We start from the raw sequence: 19599 nt of genomic DNA on the forward strand, positions 1-19599 counted from the left end.
TTTAGTTAAAATCTAATTTATCTGATATGAGAATCGCTACCCTGGCTTTCTTTTGAGGCCCTTTGGCATGAAAGATGCTTCTTCATCCCTTCACTTTCAGTCTGGGTGTATATTTAGGTTCAAAATGGGTCTCTTGTAGACAACATATGGATGGTTCCTGTCGTTTTATCCAATCTGCAACCCTGTGTCATTTTATGGGCTCATTTAGGCCATTCACACTGAGAGTTATCATTAATAGATATGTTTTTATTGGCGTCATGTTACCTTTGATGTCTTTCTTTGTGTAGATTGTTTCTATATTTCTGTTCAATGATATTATTAAGATTTTTCCTCTTATATAGAACCCCCCTTAATATTTCCTGCAGTGTCGGTTTGGTGGTTGCATACTCTTTTAAGCCTTGCCAGTCTTGGAAACTATCTCTCCATCCATTTTGAATGTCAGTCTTGCTGGATAAAGTATTCTTGGCTGCATGTTCTTCTCACTTAGTGCCCTGAATATATCTTGCCAGCCCTTTATGGCTTGCCAGGTTCCTGTGGACAGATCTGCTGTTATTCTGATGGGCTTTCCTCTGTATGTAAGGAGCTTCTTTGTCCTAGCTGCCTTCAAGAGGGCATGTCTACAATTATATTTCCTCATTCTTATTACCAGGTGCCTCAAGGACTTTCAAGAACCTCTAATCTTGGGGGGAGACCGTTCTGCTTCTAGTACATGAACGCTGGTTCCATTTGCATGATTGGGAAAATTTTCATGGAGAACTTGTTCCACTATATCTTCTAGACATCTTTCTTTCTCCTCCCTTTCAGGGATTCCAATAATTCTGACATTGGAACATTTCATGGCATCATTTATTTCCCTGATTCTGTTATCATGGCTTCTAAGCTGTTTGTTCCAGGCTTCCCCCTGATCCTTTCTCTCTATCTGTTTGTCCTCCAGATCACTAATTCTATCTTCTGTCTTAGTTACCCTAGCTTTGAGAGAATTTAGATTAAATTGGAACTCATTGAGAGCATTGTGAACATCATCCCTGGTGTCTTTCAGTTGTGCCCTAATCAATTCCGTTTAGTAATCCATGGCTTTCTCCACCCTAGCTATTGCCTGGATAATTCTTTGCCTGAATTCCCTTTCTGACATGTTGTCTATGTTGATAGCCATTGGTTCTATTGCAGAAAGCCCATCCTCTGAATTTTTCTTCTGTTGTGCATTCCTCCTCCTAGTCCTTTTTGTGAGAGATGGCTGAATGGATGTAGCTGGATGTATCAACCGTGGTGCAGTCAAGGTGCACCCTGAAATGCTTCTGAGCAATCAAGAGTCCCCACCCAAATGAAAGAAAAAAGAAAGAGAGAAAAAAGAAAAAAACAAGTGAGAGAGAGAGAGACAGGAAAAAAAAAAAAGAAAGATAAAAGAGAAGGCTCAGCCCAAATGGATGCCTAGGTAATATTTATGAAGTATAGAAACAAAAAAAGACAAACAAAAAGACTGATAAAAGTAGATGACAAGAGAATATATGTATGTATATATATATATATATATATATATATATATATATATATTTATACACACACACACACACATATATATATATATATATATATATATATATGCAAAATGAAAAAAAACAGAAAACCAAAACAAAGCAAAACAAAAAGAACCTTGTCAAAAAGAACCCCAAGTAGAAGATTTATATACTATCAGGACAAACACAAATACACAGAAACACTGGCAGAAGAAGAAGATGGGAGAGTGGTTATAAATTCTCAGTGTGGGTGTGGAAGGTTATTTTGATTCTTCCTGGGTGTATCTTGATATCTTTGTTAAAGGACTTAACTTTCCTAAGATAAAAATTGGTTTACCTATAGGGGTAGCATTGATTGGGGAAAGGGGATTACCTTGAAATTAAACTCTATATGAATATTAAAAAATAAAATAAAATAAAGAATAAACAGAACTAAAATAAAATAAAATTTAAAAAATTAAAAAATAGAAAAGCAAAAGAAAAACATGGGTATATGTATCAAAAAGTTCAGGTTAAAAAGTTATTATGGAATTTGATGTACTGCACATCTCACTGTGATGGTAAATAGGTTAAAATATATATATATATATATATATATATATATATATATATATATATATATATAAATGAACCAGAATAATGGGAATGAATTAAAAATAAAAGTTGTATCTATGAAGCAGTGGTGGTTGTTCTCTTGTCTTTCTCCCCCCCCCCCGTTGGCTTTCTGGGGGAGGGGCCTGCCACGTGGGTTTTAGGCAGTGTTCCCTGAGTTAAGTCCTCCCGCCCTCCCCTCAAGGGGGTGGGCTCTGAGGAAACCAGTTTTTCAGGCTTTTGTTCTCTGGAGGTTTTTATGATTGTTTGTTCATTTGTTCTCTCACCTTGACGGCTTTTGATGGCTTTTGGAGGTTTAGAGGAAAGCCAACTGCACCCAGACCTCCCTCTCAGAGAGAAGCCTCAGTCTGTTCCCCTCTGAGTGCTCCAGAGCACATAAGTTCCCCCTCGGCCACTGGCAGAGCACGTTGCAAGTCGCGGTCCCTGTGGACACAGGAACTCCTGCTTGTACACAAAACCATGACAGTGGCGGCTGTCTGGGCAGCTCTGGCCCACCAGAGAGGTTCGAGTCAGCGATCACACACTGAGATTTTCCCGCTGGCCTGAGCTGGGAGTGCCTAGACTTTATGGGTCCAAGAGCGCCCATGTGCACCTTTCTCGGGGAGAGGTGTGGGGCCCAACTCAGGCTCTGATAGCACGACATGGCGCATGCATGGGAACTGCAAAAAGGCTGTAGTTCTGCTGACTGGTGAGGCTCCCAACCCCTCACAGGAGCCAAACCCCACGCTCTCTCAGACGTGCTTGCGTCTCAGGGACCAAGACCTGGTTTCTTTCCTGCATGCTCTCTGGCTCAGCACCAGGGATGTCTGTCCTGGGTCCAGGGACTTTTGCCCCTGTCCCTAACTGCCCCAATTTCCACAATTTCCCCCCACCATCCTTTGCTCTTTTGAGTGCTTTCTACCAGACTCCAAGTTAATGCTGGTCCCCAATTGCAAGGCACTCTCATATTGGGGTATTACTTTCCAGGGGGTCACCTCTGTGTGACTCCCTCCCTCTTTTGTTTATCTTCCAATATCAGTCCGATATTCCCACTCTGCTTTACCTGACCACTGGTGTCTTCTGCTCCCATAGAGATCCAGACGTGTATAATTCTAATCTCAGGCTGATTTCATGGGTGATCAGAGTTCTTTGGTAGGTAATCAGCTCTCTTAAGGGTACAGGTCAAAATGGCGCCTCCTCCTACTTCCCCACCATCTTGTCTCCCCCTCTGCTGGTGATACTTTGATAGGGATTGCATTAAATGCGCATATTGCTTTGGCCAATACAGACATTTAAGCCATATTTATTCTTCCAATCAATGGGAATGGATTTTTTTTTCACTTTTCTGTGCTATCATCAATTTGTTTTATAAGTGTTCTATAGTTTTCAGAATACAAATCTTTTCCTTTTTTCAGTTAGGTTCATTTCTAGGTATTGTGTCCTTTTTGGTGCAATTGTAAATGGGATTGGTTCCTTGATTTCTCTTTCTATTGTTTAATTTTTGGTATAGAAAAATGCAACAGATCTCTATATATTAATTTTATATCCTGTGACTTTACTTAATTCATGTAAAAGTTCCAGTAATTGTTTGTGGAGTCGTTCATGTTTTCTACATAGAGTATCATGTTATCTTCAGATAGTGAAAGGTTGACTTCTTTGCTGATTTGGATTCCTTTTATTTTTATTTCTTGTCTGATTGCTGAGGCTAGGACTTTTAGTACTATGTTAAATAACAAGGGTAAAAGTGGACATCTTAGTTTGTTCCTTACCCTAGAGGAAAAGTTTTCATTCTTTTGTACACAGTTTTTAAGGTGTTGAGATATATTCCTTCTATCCCCACTTTGTTGAGGATTTTTATCAATAAAGGATGTTGTAGAGAGAACCCAAGATGGTGGAGCACTGGGGGACTCCTTTTCAACAGGTCTCTGAATTCAGCTAGAAATCTACAAAGTCACTCTGAACACCCATGAAATCAGCCTGAGAAGTAATATTATACACATCTGGATCTCTACAGGGGAAGAGGATGATCAGTCAAGAGGTACAAAGAATGGAGTTGGGATTACACAGGTATTGGAAGAAAAAGAGATGGGGGAGGGAACCACCAGAAGCTAGCCACTGGAAAGAATACCCTAGTACAAAAGTGCCCTGTTCTTGGAGACCAGCAATAGCTTGGGCACCCATGGCTGCAAGATGGGAAGGGACTGATAACAGCATTCAAACATAACAAAGGGGCTTAAGGGGAAAACACTGAGACTGGGCAGGTGCTACAGGTGCTGACCTATGCCCACCATTCTGGGACCAGCTGCAGCTGCTGCCCAACCCAGCCTAAGAGGACCCTGTGTGGACTTGAGTCAACTGTCACTGCTGCCATTGCCACCACCACTGTCACTGCCACTGCCTGCACCCAAGAAGACATGGCTTTGACTGGAGCCCACAGTCCAAGAAATGGCTGCCACCAGGGCCCAAGCTCACCCAAACAAGGATCTCTCATGGTTTTGGTGGCACAGGGATATAGAGACAAGCAAGGATCTGGTGCAACCACTGAGATGATTGCTGGGGGTGTGCACAGCTTGTGGGAGGCTACAGTTTTCAGAGGCACTTACAAATAAGGGAGAATATATGTTCTGGAGTGCTCAGAGTGGAATAGACTGTAACTTCTCTATGAGGTGGAGGTCAGGGTACAGACAATTTACTTTGCTCTGACCCTCAAAAAGGCATGAAAAGCCACCAGAGAACAAAAGCCTCCAGAAAACAAAAGCCCAAAACACAGATTCCACAGAGTCCAACCCCTTGATGGGGGCAGGACAACTCAGCCCAAGCAGGATTGACTGAAAAACAGCACAGCAGGACCCTACCCAGAAGACAAGCTGAAAGAACAAGAGGACAACAGCTGCATGGTCCCCGTAAAACTGTAAAACCCCAACACCAGGGGAAAACAATATATTAAGCTCCTGACATTACCTCATGGTCTGTATATTTCTTAGATAAACTTTTCATTCTTATTTTTTAAAACTTACTTATCATTTCAACTAGATGTTTAATACAATATATTCCATAGTAACTTTTTCTTAAAGATTTTATTTATTTGAGAGTGTGAGAGAGATCACAAGTAGGCAGAGGGGGAAGGGGAAGCAGGCCCCCTGCTGAGCAGAGATCCCCATGTGGGGCTCAATCCCAGGACCCTAAGATCATGACCTGAGCTGAAGGCAGAAACTTAACCCACTGAGCCACCCAGTCAACCCCTGTAGTAAACTTTTAAACTGAAATTTTTTATACATGTACTTTTCTTTCTTTTTCATTTAGATAGCTAGATAGAAGCTCCAATGTAGTCCTTTCCCTTCCCCCCATTCACTACTACATATATATATATATATATATATATATATATATATATATATATATATATATACCAGTTTTAATTTCCCTGTATCTCTGGGAAGTAGATGTTTCTAACAAACAGGAAAAAAAATACACCCAAGAAGAAATGAAATACTCTTCCCAAGGGATTATAGCCATCTTCCTGTCACCCCCCCCCTTTTATTTGGGTTCTTTTTATTTTTCTTTTGTCAGTTTTTTTTTTTCTTTATAAATCTTACTCTTAGGTCCCATTTTTGCTTTGTTTGTTTTGTTTGGTGTTTTGTTTTCTTTTTGTTGACTTCCAGTTGTGCCAAGCCTTCCCAAGGTGAAACTTGCCTGGATTATGGTTGATATTTTTGGCTGCACATCCCCTCAAATACAACTTAACAGAATGACTGGGAGGAGGAACTCCCAACAGAGAAAAGACCGAGAGACAGTGGCCTCTCCCACAGATCTAATGGATATGGATCTAAGCACCATGTCAGAGATAGACTTCAGGATAGCAGTTATGAAGACAATAGGCTGGAGAAAATTATTAATGGCAACATAGATTCCTTAATGGCAGAAATGAGAGCAGATCTGGTACAGCATAAAAATGCAATCAATGAGATCCAATCTATTCTAGATGCTCTAACACTTAGGGTAAATGAGGCATAAGAACAAATTAGTGAACTTGAAGACAAACTGATAGAAAAGAAGGAGTAGGAGGAGGCCTGGAACAAACAGCTTAAAATCCGTGAAAGCAGAATTAGAGAAATAAATGATGTCATGAGACATTCCAAGGCCAGAATTATTGGGAACCCTGATGGGATAGAGAGAAAGAGAGGGCTAGAAGATATATTTGAGCAAATGGTAGCCAAGAACTTCCCTGGGAAATGAAACAAGTTTTGTGTCCTAGAGGCAGAGAGGACCCCTCTCAAGATGCTCCAACATATAATATTAAAACTCACAAATCTTAGAACCAAGGAAACCATTTTAAGGGAAGTTAGAAAGAGGAGATTCCTTACATGCAGAGGAACATCAGAATAATGACAGACTTGTGTACAGAGACCAGCAAGCCAGAAAGGGCTGGCAAGACATATTCAGGGTACTAAATGAGAAAAATACACAACCAAGAATTCCTTATCTGGCAAGGCTGTCACTCAGAATGGATGGAGAGGTAGGGAGCTTCCAGGACTGGCAGAGACTGAAAAAATATGTGACCACTGGAGTGCCTGGTGGCTCATGGATGGACTGGAAGAGATTATGCTGAGTGAAATAAGTGAAACAAAGAGAGTCAATTATCATACATTTTTACTTATTTGTGAAGCATAAGGAATAACACAGAGAACATGGAGAGATGTAGAGGAGAAGGGAGTTGGAGGAAATTGGAGGGGGAGAAGAACCATGAGAGACTATGGACTCTGAGGAACTAACTGAGGGTTTTGGAGGGGGGGAGCGTGGAGGAGGTTGGGTGAGCCTGGTGGTGGGTATTATGGAGGACAGATATTGCATGGAGTACTGGGTGTGGTGTATAAACAATGAATTCTGGAACACTAAAAATAAATTTAAAAAAATAAATATTTTTTTTAAAAAAGAAAGAAATTATTTTCAATAGCTATATGACAATAAATTAAGCAACCTGGAAGAAATGGATGGCTCCCTGGAAACCTATAAACTACCAAGACTAAAGCAGGAAGAAATTGACAACCTGAATAGACCAAAAACCAGTAACTAGATTGAAGCAGAGATTTAAAAAACCTCCCAAAAAATAAGAGTCCAGGACCTGATGGATTCTCTGGGAAATCCTACCAAACATTCAATGAAGAAATGTGACTATTCTCCTAAAGTTGTTTCAAAAAATAGAAACAGAAGGAAAACCTCCAGACACTTTCTATGATGTCAGCATTACCCTGATCCCCAAGCCAGGCAAAGACCCCATCAAAAAGGAGAATTTCAGACCAACATCCCTGATGAATATGGGTGCCAAGATTCTCAACAAGATCCTAGCTAATAGGATCCAACAGTACATTAAAAAGATTATTCACCATGACAAGGTGGGATTTATCCATGGGATGCAAAGGTGGTTCAACATTCACAAATCAATCAGTGTGATTGAACTCATAAATAAGAGGAGAGACAAGAACCACATGGTCCTTTCAATTGATGCAGAAAAAGCACTTGACAGCATCCTTTCCTGATTAAAACTCTGTATAGTATAAGGATAGAGGGGACATTCCTCAAGTTCATATGATCCATCTATAAAAAAAAAACCCACAGGAACATGACAAGGATGCCCACTCTTACCACTACTGTTCAACATAGTACTAGAAGACCTAGCAACAGCAATACCACAACAAAAAGAAATAAAAGCTATTTAATATGGCAAAGAAGAAGCCAAACTCTCTCTTCTCAGATGATATCATACTTTATATGTTTATAGCAGCAATGTCTACAATAGCCAAACTATGGAAAGAACCTAGATGTCTATCAACAGATGAATGGATAAAGAAGAATTGTATATCTATACAATGGAATACTATGCAGCCATCAAAAGAAATGAAATTTTGCCATTTGTGACAACGTGGATGGAACTAGAGCATATCATGCTTAGCGAAATAAGTCAATTGGAGAAAGACAACTATCATATGATCTCCTTGATATGAGGAAGTGGAGATGCAACGTGGGGGGTTTAAGGGGGTAGGAGAAGAATCAATGAAACAAGATGGGATTGGGAGGGAGACAAACCATAAGTGACTCTTAATCTCACAAAACAAACTGAAGGTTGCTGGGGGGAGGGGGGTTGGGATAGGGGGGTGAGGTTATGGAAATTGGGGAGGGCATGTGCTATGGTGAGTGCTGTGAAGTGCGTAAACCTGGTGATTCACAGACCCGTACCCCTGGGGATAAAAATATATTATATGTTCATAAAAAATTAAAAAAAGAAAAGAAAGAAAAGAATGTGCATTCTGCTGCTTTAGGATGAAATGTTCTGGATATATCTGTTAGGTCTATCTGGTCCAGTATGTCATTCAAAGGCACTGTTTACTTGTTGGTTTGCTTCTTAGATCATCTGTCCATTGTTGTATGTGGGGTGTTAAAGTCCACTACAATTACTGTACTTTGATCAATGAGTTTCATTATGTTTTATATTAGTTGATTTATATATTTGGGTGCTCCTGAGTTGGGGGCATAAATATTTGTAATCAATAGATCATGTCGGATAGTCCACTTTATTATGATACAATGCCTTTCTTCATCTCTTGCTCTACTCTTTGGTTTAAAATCTAGTTTGATATAAGTATAGGTACTCCAGCTTTCTTTCGATGTTCATTAGCACTATAGATGGTTCTCCATCTTCTCATATTTAACCTGGAGGTGCTTTAGGCCTAAAATGAGGTTCTTGTAGACAGCATGTAGATGGCTTTTGTTGTGTGTAGGTTTTGTTTTGTTTTGTTTTTATCCACTCTGATACCCTATATCTTTTGATTGGAACATTTAGTCCATTTACTTATTGGTGATTATTGGCATTATTGAGTAATATTATAGTAATAATATAATATTATTGAGTAATAATAATAATATTATTATTATTATATTATTATCATTCTGGGGATTTTCTTTGTTCCTTTCTAGTCTGTGTTACATAGTCCTCTTTTGTATTTCTTTCATGGCTGGTTTAGTGGTCACAAACACTTTTAATTTTTGTTTATTTAAGAAACTTTTTATCACTCCTTCGATTCTGAATGACAGCCTTGGTTAATAAAGTATTTTTGGCTGCATATTTTACCCATTAGAACTTTTGAATATACCATGCCACTTTCTCTGGCCTGCCAGGTTTATGTGACGAGTTCTCCTGTTAAACTTATTTTTTTGGTGTCTTATTATTTTTTATCTTCCCTTGTGGGTTAGGGATTTCTTTACCCTTGCTGCTTTTAGAATTCTGTCTCTATCTCTATATTTTGAGAATTTTACTACAATGTATCTTGGTTTTGGCCTTCTTTTGTTGATTTTCAGGTGAGTTTTCTGTGTCTCTTTTTTCTTGGGACCCTTATAATATGAATGTTATGAATGTTATTGTGTTTTTTGGATTTGCTGAGATCTTTTAAATCTACCCTTTTTATCCAATTTTGTTTTTTTCCCTCTCTTTTTGTTTCATTATTTTCCATAATTTTATCTCATATCAGTTATTCATTCTTCTCTTTCTACCTTTGCAGTCATTACATTCAGTTGATTTTGTATGTTGGTTCTTATTTTTTTTTTTTTTTTTTTAAATTTCAGTCTGAAAAGTTGCTATGTCTTTTATGTCTATGGTAAGGACTCCCTAGTTTCTTCTTTGCTTTTCTCAAGCACAACTAGTCTCTTTAAGTTTTTTTTTTATTCTGTTCAGTCATATTACATATATATATACATACATATATGTATATATATATATATATATATATATATATATATATATATATATATTATTAGTTCCCTGTCTGTGACATTTTCTTGTTCTTTCTTTGGTGTAAATTCCCCCATTTTGGCATTTTGTCTAGGTCTCTGTCTTGTGTGTGTTAGGAAAGCTTATTATGTTTCCTACTACTGAGGATAAGGGTTATATTAATAAGAAGTAATACACTATGCAGAGCCTGACACTTTAGGAAGTGTTTCTGGTGTTTGTTGTGTGCAGTCTGCTATTATGTCTTGGCTGTTCTTTCCCTCAGGTCAGTCGTCTGCAAAGTTTCTCCTTGCCTGCAGTAGGGAGTCCACTGTTTGGTGAGTTTTAACCAAATATGCTTTGGCTTACCTTTTACAAGAGGCTAGATTATATTTCCCCTAGAGCTGAATATTTGCAGCATCCTATGGTCAGTAGACTTGGTGGTTTCAGGGGGCTTGTGCTTGTGTTCTGAGGGAGGTACCACTGTTTTTCTGACTCTGAGGCACACCTATTCTTGTAGAAAAGCATCTTCAGAGCAAAGGGGTATTCAGCGTTTGGTGAAAGTAGTTCAAGCCTACTCTGTGGGTGCTGTAATGCTCACTTCAGTCTCTCCATGGTCATGGACAGGGATATAAATGGCATCAGCTGACTTTCTCATTCCTGGAGGAGGGAGTTTCCTCCCACTGCTGATCATGTAGATCTTATGGAAGAGCAGTCTTGTTCATGGGTCCCAGGCATTCCTTAAATCTGTGCATTCACCATTCTTTGAGCTATCTACCTACCAAGTGGCAGTGCTTTTGCATTTTATCTCAGTCATGCTCGTGATGTTTCAAAAATCCAGGTTTTAGGAACTAAGTAGTCACAGACACTTACTGATCCTCTGGGGGTGGGTCTCAACACACTGGCTCATACCATGCCACTTTGTCCCATAATGGAAGTTTTATGAATATGCAAGGTTTGGAGTTTATGGAAAAGTGCAGTAAAGAGCTACCATCCAGGTGGGCTGCCCTCAACTGGTGTCTCTGCTCATAGGCCAATTAACAGGGCAGCTCAATGGTGTCGAATGTCTCTTTTGTCCCCTGACAGGCAGTGCCATCTCTCTCAAATGCACTCCAAATGGGGAACAGTTTCTCTCAATGCAATCCAGAGGATTCCTGAACCATGCTGTTAAATCTTGGGCCTCTGCTCTCCTTCACAGAAACACTGCTATGCTCACCAGGCTCCACCCTGGTGATAACATAGACTTCTAAAATTTCAGACTTTGAGCTCTGTTACTTGTAAAAATTTGCAATTATCAGTGCCTCTCATTTTCCTCATCAATTGTTTTGGGGAAGTGTTTTTCTTGTGCAATACCGTGTTCTCTATCTCTGTCTTTCTGTCTCCCTCTCTCTCCTCTCTCCCTGATTCAGAGTCTCTCTTCTCGGCAGTTGATGATTCTTTCCTCCCCTAGATCACATCTCCCCACCTCCTACTTTCCACAGTGTGACCAGTTTTCTCCCTCTGTTGTCCATTTTGTTCTCTCATTCCTCAGATGGATTTCCTCTCAATAATTACTTTAAATGTAAATGGCTTAAATGCTCCAATCCAAAGACATAGGATGGAGGAATGGATGAAAAATACCTATCTTTATGCTGCCTACAAAGGGCTTATCTCAATCTTAATGGCACATATGGACTGAAAGTTAAGGGATGGAAAAAGAATTACCATGCAAAAGAAAGAGAGAGAAAGCTGTGGTAGCAATACTTACATCAGACAAAATAGAATTTAAACAATACAATAACAAGAGACAAAGAAAGGCATTACTTCATAAGGAGTGAATCAATCCAAAGGTCAATATAACAATAAATATATTTTCACCCAGCATTGAAGCACCTGAACACATAAAGCAAATATTAATAGACTTAAAGAGAGAAATTAATGGTAATAGAATAATAATAGTGGATGTTAACACCTCAATTAAATCAATTGATAGATCATCTAGGCAGAAAATCAATAAGGAAACAGGATCTTTGAAAGCTACATTAGGCCAGATGGGCAAAACATATATATACAGAATATTCCAGCCAAAAGTAGAGACTACACATTCTTCTTAACTGCACATGGAATGTTCTTCAAAAGAGATCAAGTGTTATGTCACAGAGCAACTATCAATAAATTTAAGAAGATTGAAATCATACCATACATTTTTTTTTCTGATCACAGTGGTGTGAGACTAGAAATCAAGGGGAAAAAAATGGGAAAACACAAGCACATGAAAGTTAAACACCATGATTTAAAACAACCAATAGGTCAACAAAGAAATCTAAGAAGACATTAAAAAAATTGCACTGAGACAAATAAAAATGGAAACACAACAGTCCAAAATGTTTGGGATGCAGCAAAAGCAGTTCTTTTTTTTTTTTTTTAAGATTTTATTTATTTATTTGACGGACAGAGATCACAAGTAATCAGAGAGGCATGCAGAGAGAGAGGAGGAAGCAGGTTCCCCGCTGAGCAGAGAGCCGAATGCGGGGCTCGATCCCAGGACGCCAAGACCATGACCTGAGCCAAAGGCAGAGGCTTTAACCCACTGAGCCACCGAGGTGCCCCCAGATCTTTTTTTATTTTATTTTATTTTATTTTTTCAGTGTACCAAGATTCATTGATTATGTACCACACCCAATGCTCCACGCAATATGTGCCCTCATTAATACCCACCACCAGGCTCACTTAAACCCTTACCCATTCCCCTCCGAAATCCTCAGTTTGTTTCTCAGATTCCACAGTCTCTCATGCTTAATCTCCCCCCTCCAATTTACTCCAATTCACTTTTCCTTTTCTTCTCCTAATGTCCTCCATGTTATTCCTTATGCTCCACAAGCAAGTGAAACCATTTGATAATTGACTCTCTCTGCTTGTTTTATTTCACTTGGCATAATCTCCAGTTCCATCCATGTTCATATAAAAGTTAGGTATTCATCCTTTTCAATGAAGGCATAATATTCTATTGTATGTATGGACTATATCTTCTTTATCCTTTCATCTGTTGAAAGACATCTTGGCTTTTTCCACAGTTTGGCTATTGTGGCCATTGCTGGTATGAACATTGGGGTACATATGGCCCTTCCTTTCACTACAGCTGTATCTTTGGGATAAATACTCAGTAGTGCAAAAGCAGTTCTAAAAGGGAAATGCATAACAGTACAGAGCTACCTCAAGAAACAAACAAAAACTCATATAAATAATCAATCCCTATATATAAAGGAATAAGATAAAGAAGAACAAACAAAACCTAAGTGAAATAGAAGGAAGGAAATAATAAAGATCAGAAATAAATGAGAGAAACAAAAAAAAAAAGAAAAAGAAAAAGAAAAAGACCGAGAGAGAGAGAGATCAGTAAAATCAAAATCTGTTTTTTGGAGAAGATGAACAAAATTGATAAAACCTTAATAAGACTCATAAAAAAAAGAATCTAAATGAATAAAATCAGAAAGAAAAGTATCAGCTGACACCAAAGAAATATAAAGTATTATAAGAAAAAATATACATATATATGTGTCAATGCATTAGTCAATCTAGAAGAAATGGATAAATTTCTAGAAATCCACAATCATCCAAAATTAAATCAGATAGAAATAGAAAATCTGAGAATAATGGGGTGCCTGGGTGGTTCAGTTTGTTAAGTGTCTGCCTGCAGCTCAGTTATTGATCCCAGGATCCTGGGATCAAATCCCATACTGGGCTCCCTGTTCAGTGGAGAGCTTGCTTCTCCCTCTACCTCTACTGCCTCTGCTTGTGCTCTCTCTCTCTCTGTCAGATAAATAAATAAAAATATTAAAAAAAATAAAATCTGAGAATATTAATTTCTAGTAGTGATATTGAATTTAAAATTTTCAGCATCTATTGAGAGTATCATATGGTTCTTGTTCTTACTTTTATTGATGTGTTGTATCACATTGACTGATTTGCGGATGTTGAACCAACCTTGCAGCCCTGGAATAAATCCCACTTGGTCGTGGTGAATAATCTTTTTAATGTACTATTGAATCCTATTGGCTAGTATTTTGTTGAGTATTTTCGCATCTGTGTTCATCAAGCATATTGGTCTATAGCTCTCTTTTTTGGTGGGATCCTTGTCTGGTTTTGGGATCAAGGTGATGCTGGCCTCATAAAATGAGTTTGGAAGTTTTCCTTCCATTTCTATTTTTTGGAACAGTTTTAGGAGAATAAGAATTAGTTCCTCTTTAAATGTTTGGTAGAATTCCCCCGGGAAGCCGTCTGGCCCTGGGCTTTTGTTTGTTTGGAGATTTTTAATGACTGTTTCAATTTCCTTACTGGTTATGGGTCTGTTCAGGCTTTCTATTTCTTCCTGGTTCAGTTGTGGTAGTTTATATGTTTCTAGGAATGCATCCATTTCTTCCAGATTGTCAAATTTATTGCCGTAGAGTTGCTCATAGTATGTTCTTATAATAGTTTGTATTTCTTTGGTGTTAGTTGTGATCTCTCCTCTTTCATTCATGATTTTATTTATTTGGGTCCTTTCTCTTTTCTTTTTCATAAGTCTGGCCAGGGGTTTGTCAATTTTATTAATTCTTTCAAAGAACGAGCTCCTACTTTCGTTGATTTGTTCTATTGTTTTTTTGGTTTCTATTTCATTGATTTCTGCTCTGATCTTTATGATTTCTCTTCTCCTGCTAGGCTTAGGGTTTCTTTCTTGTTCTTTCTCGAGCTCCTTTAGGTGTAGGGTTAGATTGTGTACCTGAGACCTTTCTTGTTTCTTGAGAAAGGCTTGTACCGCTATATATTTTCCTCTCAGGACTGCCTTTGTTGTGTCACACAGATTTTGAACCGTTGTATTTTCATTATCATTTGTTTCCATGATTTTTTTCAATTCTTCTTTAATTTCCCGGTTGACTCATTCATTCTTTAGAAGGATACTGTTTAGTCTCCATGTATTTTGGTTCTTTTCAAACTTCTTTTTGTGGTTGAGTTCTAGCTTTAGAGCATTGTGGTCTGAAAATATGCAGGGAATGATCCCAATCTTTTGATACCGGTTGAGTCCTGATTTAGGACCCAGGATGTGATCTATTCTGGAGAATGTTCCATGTGCACTAGAGAAGAATGTGTATTCTGTTGCTTTGGGATGAAATGTTCTGAATATATCTGTGATGTCCATCTGGTCCAGTGTGTCGTTTAAGGCCTTTATTTCCTTGCTGATCTTTTGCTTGGATGATCTGTCCATTTCAGTGAGGGGAGTGTTTTTTTTTTTTTTTAAGATTTTATTTATTTATTTGACAGAGATCACAAGTAGGCATAGAGGCACAGAGGCAGGCAGAGAGAGAGAGGAGGAAGCAGGCTCCCTGCCAAGCAGAGAGCCCGATGCGGGACTCGATCCCAGGACCCTGAGATCATGACCTGAGCCGAAGGCAGCGGCTTAACCCACTGAGCCACCCAGGCGCCCCACAGTGAGGGGAGTGTTAAAGTCCCCTACTATTATTGTATTATTGTTGATGTGTTTCTTTGATTTTGTTATTAATTGGTTTATATAGTGGGCTGCTCCCACGTTGGGGGCATAGATATTTAAAATTGTTAAATCTTCTTGTTGGACAGACCCTTTGAGTATGATATAGTGTCCTTCCTCATCTCTTATTATAGTCTTTGGCTTAAAATCTAATTGATCTGATATAAGTATTGCCACTCCTGCTTTCTTCTGATGTCCATTAGCATGGTAAATTCTTTTCCACCCCCTCACTTTAAATCTGGAGGTGTCTTCGGGCTTAAAATGAGTTTCTTGGAGGCAACATATAGATGGGTTTTGTTTTTTTATCCATTCTGATACCCTGTGTCTTTTGACAGGGGCATTTAGCCCATTAACATTCAGGGTAACTATTGAGAGATATGAATTTAGTGCCATTGTTTTGCCTGTAAGGTGACTGTTACTGTATATGGTCTCTGTTCCTTTCTGATCTACCACTTGTAGGCTCTCTCTTTGCTTAGAGGACCCCTTTAAAGATTTCCTGTAGAGCTGGTTTGGTGTTTGCAAATTCTTTCAGTTGTTGTTTGTCCTGAAAGCTTTTAATCTCTCCTTCTATTTTCAATGATAGCCTAGCTGGATATAGTATTCTGGGCTGCATGTTTTTCTCATTTAGTGCTCTGAAAATATCATGCCAGCTCTTTCTGGCCTGCCAGGTCTCTGTGGATAAGTCAGCTGCCAATCTAATATTTTTACCATTGTATGTTACAGACTTCTTTTCCCGGGCTGCTTTCAGGATTTTCTCTTTGTCACTGAGACTTGTAAATTTTACTATTAGGTGACGGGGTGTGGGCCTATTCTTATTGATTTTGAGCGGTGTTCTCTGAACCTCTTGAATTTTGACGCTCGTTCCCTTTGCCATATTGGGGAAATTCTCCCCAATAATTCTCTCTAGTATACCTTCTGCTCCCCTCTCTCTTTCTTCTTCGTCTGGAATCCCAAATATTCTAATGTTGTTTCGTCTTATGGTGTCACTTATCTCTCGAATTCTCCCCACGTGGTCCAGTATCTGTTTGTCCCTCTTTTGCTCAGCTTCTTTACTCTCTGTCATTTGGTCTTCTATATCACTAATTTTTTTCTCCTGCCTCATTTATCCTAGCAGTGAGAGCCTCCATTTTTGATTGCACCTCATTAATAGCTTTTTTGATTTCAACTTGGTTAGATTTTAGTTCTTTTATTTCTCCAGAAAGGGATTTTATATCTCTCGAGAGGTTTTCTCTAATATCTTCCATGCCTTTTTCGAGCCCGGCTAGAACCTTGAGAATTGTCATTCTGAACTCTAGATCTGACATATTACCAATGTCTGTATTGATTAGGTCTCTAGCCTTCGGTACTGCATTTGACAAAGTACAGCATCCCTTCCTGATCAAAACTCTTCAAAGTGTAGGGATAGAGGGCACATACCTCAATATCATCAAAGCCATCTATGAAAAACCCACCGCAAATATCATTCTCAATGGAGAAAATCTGAAAGCTTTTCCACTAAGGTCAGGAACACGGCAGGGATGTCCATTATCACCACTGCTATTCAACATAGTACTAGAGGTCCTAGCCTCAGCAATCAGACAACAAAAGGAAATTAAAGGCATCCAAATTGGCAAAGAAGAAGTCAAATTATCACTCTTCGCAGATGATATGATACTATATGTGGAAAACCCAAAAGACTCCACTCCAAAACTGCTAGAACTTATACAGGAATTCAGTAAAGTGTCAGGATATAAAATCAATGCACAGAAATCAGTTGCATTTCTCTACACCAACAGCAAGACAGAAGAAAGGGAAATTAAGGAGTCAATCCCATTTACAATTGCACCCAAAACCATAAGATACCTAGGAATAAACCTAACCAAAGAGACACAGAATCTATACTCAGAAAACTATAAAGTACTCATGAAAGAAATTGAGGAAGACACAAAGAAATGGAAAAATGTTCCATGCTCCTGGATTGGAAGAATAAATATTGTGAAAATGTCTATGCTACCTAAAGCAATCTACACATTTAATGCAATTCCTATCAAAGTACCATCCATCTTTTTCAAAGAAATGGAACAAATAATTCTAAAATTTATATGGAACCAGAAAAGACCTCGAATAGCTAAAAGGATATTGAAAAAGAAAGCCAACGTTTGTGGCATCACAATTCCGGACTTCAAGCTCTATTACAAAGCTGTCATCATCAAGACAGCATGGTACTGGCACAAAAACAGACCCATAGATCAATGGAACAGAATAGAGAGCCCAGAAATAGACTCTCAACTCTATGGTCAACTAATCTTCGACAAAGCAGGAAAGAATGTCAGGTGGCAAAAAGACAGCCTCTTCAATAAATGGTGCTGGGAAAATTGGACAGCCACATGCAGAAAAATGAAATTGGACCATTTCCTTACACCACACACAAAAATAGACTCAAAATGGATGAAGGACCTCAATGTGCGAAAGGAATCCATCAAAATCCTTGAGGAGAACACAGGCAGCAACCTCTTTGACCTCAGCCGCAGCAACATCTTCCTAGGAACAACGCCAAAGGCAAGGGAAGCAAGGGCAAAAATGAACTATTGGGATTTCATCAAGATCAAAAGCTTTTGCACAGCAAAGGAAACAGTTAACAAAACCAAAAGACAACTGACAGAATGGGAGAAGATATTTGCAAACGACATATCAGATAAAGGACTAGTGTCCAGAATCTATAAAGAACTTAGCAAACTCAACACCCAAAGAACAAATAATCCAATCAAGAAATGGGCAGAGGACATGAGCAGACATTTCTGCAAAGAAGACATCCAGATGGCCAACAGACAAATGAAAAAGTGCTCCATATCACTCGGCATCAGGGAAATACAAATCAAAACCACAATGCGATATCACCTCACACCAGTCAGAATGGCTAAAATCAGCAAGTCAGGAAATGACAGATGCTGGCGAGGATGCGGAGAAAGGGGAACCCTCTTCCACTGTTGGTGGGAATGCATGCTGGTGCAACCTCTCTGGAAAACAGCATGGAGATTCCTCAAAATGTTGAAAATAGAACTGCCCTATGACCCAGCAATTGCACTATCGGGCATTTACCCTAAAGATACAAACGTAGTGATCCAAAGGGGCACGTGTACTAGAATGTTTATAGCAGCAATGTCCACAATAGCCAAACTATGGAAAGAACCTAGATGTCCATCAACAGATGAATGGATCAAGAAGATATGGTATATATACACAATGGAATACTATGCAGCCATCAAAAGAAATGAAATCTTGCCATTTGCGACAACATGGATGGAACTAGAGTGTATCATGCTTAGCGAAATAAGTCAAGCGGAGAAAGCCAACTATCATATGATCTCCCTGATATGAGGAAGTGGTGATGCAACATGGGGGCTTAAGTGGGTATGAGAAGAATAAATGAAAGAAGATGGGATTGGGAGGGAGACAAACCATAAGTGACTCTTAATCTCACAAAACAAACTGAGGGTTGCTGGGGGGAGGGGGTTTGGGAGAAGGGGGTGGTATTATGGACATTGGGGAGGGTATGTGTTTTGGTGAGTGCTGTGAAGTGTGTAAACCTGGTGATTCACAGACCTGTACCTCTGGGGATAAAAATATATGTTTATAAAAAATAAAAAATTATATTAAAAAAATAAAATAAAATTTTCAGAATATCAATTTGTTCTCTATAGTTAAGAGTCTATTTCTTGGTTTGCCTCTCTTCTCCCCTCTCCCTGTTCCTTTGTTTTGTTTCTTAAATTCCACGTATAAGTGAAGTCATATGGCATTTGTCTTGCCCTGATTGACTTCTTTCATTTAGTATAATGCTCTAGCATCATCAATATTGCAAATGACAAGATTTCATTCTTTTTGATTGCTAAGTAATATTGTATTGTCTATATATACCACACCTTCTTTATCCATTCATCAGTTGATGGACATTTGGAATCTTTTCATAGCATTTGAAAAAGTATAACACCCATTCATGTTGGAATTTCTCAAAAAAATAGGTTAAGAGTGAACATACTTCAACATAATAAAGTCCATTTATGAAAAAATCCACAGCTAACATTACACTCAGTGGTGAAGAACTGAGAACTTTTCCTTGATTAAGATCAAGAACAATACAAAAATGTCCACATTCACCACTTCCATTCAACATAGTACTAGAAGTCCTAACCACAGCAATCAGATGAATAAAAGAAATAACATGCATCTATTATTGGTAAGGAAGAAGTTAAAGTGTC

At 38.7% G+C, this 19599-nt stretch overlaps 1 pseudogene; it reads left to right on the top strand.

Moving 5' to 3' along the window:
• Window positions 1-2767: 2767 nt before the first annotated feature.
• Window positions 2768-19599, top strand: part of LOC131821008 (Y-box-binding protein 1-like) — a 186565-nt pseudogene continuing 169733 nt past the window's right edge.

The sequence above is a fragment of the Mustela lutreola genome, chromosome X (assembly GCF_030435805.1).
Source record: "Mustela lutreola isolate mMusLut2 chromosome X, mMusLut2.pri, whole genome shotgun sequence".
Classification (NCBI taxonomy): Eukaryota; Metazoa; Chordata; class Mammalia; order Carnivora; family Mustelidae; genus Mustela; species Mustela lutreola.